This window comes from Nicotiana tabacum, chromosome 19 (genome assembly GCF_000715075.1).
Source record: "Nicotiana tabacum cultivar K326 chromosome 19, ASM71507v2, whole genome shotgun sequence".
NCBI classification, from domain to species: domain Eukaryota; kingdom Viridiplantae; phylum Streptophyta; class Magnoliopsida; order Solanales; family Solanaceae; genus Nicotiana; species Nicotiana tabacum.
In genome coordinates this window covers 48,749,014-48,752,016 of record NC_134098.1, presented here as the reverse complement: position 1 = coordinate 48,752,016, position 3,003 = coordinate 48,749,014, and positions in this window count along the sequence as shown.

The following is a 3,003-nucleotide window of genomic DNA, read 5'->3' as shown; positions in this document are numbered from 1 at the left end:
TTGTCAGAGGATGTTATTAAGGTCATATGAATTATGCGGTGCATGGTGTGAATTTAGCAAAGGCATACGATCATATTTTGGTATAGTGTGTAGTGATTGATACGGTGTTCGTATGTTCGAATCAGATCTTGTAGAGAAATTTGGAGGTTGGAATTTGGTTCTAAGGCTTATTGACTAAATAAAAAGGGAGAATCTTTAGTCTGGCTCAAGATAATATACTCAACTGGGTTGTGGTAGCACGGGTAGGTGCACGAGGTGTTAAACAATAATTTTGGACAACTCCGGAACAGTTCGTAGCACGTTCGAGGACGAACGTATGTTTAAGTGGGGGAGAATGTAAGGACCCGACCGGTTGTTTTGAGCTCTGGTGCGTCGTTAAGTGGTTTGAGGCCTTAAGTAGCTTCACTTCAGGTATTATGACCTGTGCATGTGGTTGGAATTGAATTTCGGGAAGTTCGGAATTTATCTGAGAAGAAAATTATAATTTCGGAAGCTTTAAGTTGGAAGAATTGAATAGGGTTTGACTTTTGAGTAAACGATCTCGGTATCAAGATTTGAAGGTTCCACTAGATTCATATGATGATTTCGGACTTGGGCGTACGCTCGAGTGGAGTATCGGATCACCTGGACGAATTTCGGTGCTTATTATGGAAAGTTGGCATTTTTAAAGGTTTAAGAATTTTATAAGTGTGATGCGAAGCGGATTTTGATATTATCGATGTCCGTTTGGGGTTCCGAGCCTTGTAATAGCTTTGTTGTGTCATTTATGACTCGTATACAAAATTTGAGGTCATTCCAGATTGATGTGATATGTTCCGGCACAAGATATAGAATTGGAAAATTTAAAAATTTATAAGTTGATTAGAAGCGCGATTGTGATGACCCGATGGGTCATCTTATGATGTAAAACTAAACTCTGTGTTTCGAGGACTAAAAAACCTTATTTTATCCCTCCTCGATTTGCGTGCACAGTTTGGGCATATTTCCGAAAAGCTTTTGTGTTGAAAGTTGATAAAAATAAGGATTTTTGATTAAAAACTTCATTGAGGTTGACTTCGGTCAATATTTTTGGTAAACGGGCCCGGATTCATGCTTTGATAGTCCCGGTGGATCCGTATCAAAATATGGGACCTGGGTGTATGCCCGAAATCGGATTCAGAGGTCCCTATCCCGAGTTATAAATTTTTGTTAAAAATTGAAATCTGAAAAATTATTGGTTTTTGATGTTTGATCTTGTTGGTATCGGGTCCGTATTTTGGTTCCGGTGCCCGGTACATGTTCAATATAATATTTAAGACATGTCTGTAAAATTTGGTGAGTAGCGGTGTCGGTTTGACGTGATTCGGACGTGCGGTTGTGAAAATAGGAATTTCAAAGTGTTCTTGAGAATTTTATTAGATTTGGTGCTAAATTCATGGTTTTAAGTGTTATTTTGGGGATTTGATCACACGAGCAAGTTCGTATGAAGTTTTTAGACTTGTGTGCATGTTTGGTTTGGAGCCCCGAAGGCTCGGGTGAGTTTGAGATAGTCTACAGAGTGATTTGAACTTGGAAAACATTTGCTGCTGTAACTGAGGTTGCTGCAGGCCTCTGATCTCGCAATTGCGAGATCAGGCGTCGCAATTGCGACCTCTAAGGGGTTGGCATTTGCGAGTTTCTCATCGCAAATGCGAAGAGAAGCTGAGCCATACAGTTTTCGCAATTGCGAAGAATTCTTCGCATTTGCGAAGTAAAGCTGGGAGGGGCAGTGATCGCAAATCCGATCATTTTGTCGCATTTGCGGAGATTCAGGTTCACAATTGCGAACTTATCTTCGCAATTGCGAAGGCAGTAGAGACGTGAAAGACCTCGCATTTGCGATGGTCTCTTCGCATTTGCGAGCTTCGCAATTGCGAAGCTCTGATCGCAAATGCAACATCTGCAGCTGATGAAAAGGGACTTAGACGAGAGTTTTCATTCATTCTTCAAATTTTCAAAGCCTAAAACACAAGAGGCGATTTTCCAAAGACCATTTTTTCCCCAAAACATTGGTAGGTGATTCTAGCTCATTTTCTTTTAATCTTTCATTACATTTCACAAATCTTCAACCTAAAATCTAAAGTTTTCATGGTGGAATTGGGGATTTTTGGGTAGAAATTAGGGATTTGATAAATTGGGGGTTATGACCTCAAGTTGAGTTCGGATTCCAAAACCAATTACATATCCGGGATCGGGGGTGAATGGGTAATCGGGTTTTGGTCCGAATTTCGGGTTTTGACCAAGCAGGCTCGGGTGTTGGCTTTTGTTGACTTTTTCAATAATGGCCTAAATTGAATTCTTATCGATCGCGGGTGATTCCTAGGGCTTATTTTGAAACGTATGGTTGGTACTTTGCTAGATATTGTTAGTTCGGAGGCGTGTTTGAAAGACAAAGCTATGATTGAGCTTTGAGTGGCCTTTATAACAAGGTAAGTGTTATGTCTAACCTTGACTTGAGGGAATTAGGAACCCTCAGACTTTGTGTTATGTGAATTCCATGTGAACGGCATATATGTAAGGTGACGAGTGCTTATACGCCACCGAATTATCTGTTTTCCCTGACTTATCTCTTTTCCTTAATTGTTTTCCCTCCTATCTTAATTGTTACATGCTCTAAATGCTTTCCATGCTTAAGTGCTACGTGATAATCAATATTTTATTCTGTTAACCATGTTAACTCTTTTCATAGTTCCCCTAATCCCTGCTATTTGCTTAATTTGACTTGTTTGTACCTTCTAACTGTAAATTGTTGGTTTGGTCTCGCTGTGTAGTATTATTTGTGTAGATTCTATACTGAACAAGGTTCCTTTTCTTGGTTCAGTTTGGTATTTATTTATCGTAAAGGTCTTGTGATTTAGCCTGTTGATTTGACTGTGTACATTGACTGTTTAGCACTAATATGGTGGGATCGGGTTACACGCCGCAACAAGTATAATAAGGACGAATTGATATAGTGGGAAAAAGGTGAATATGTATGTACGGTGG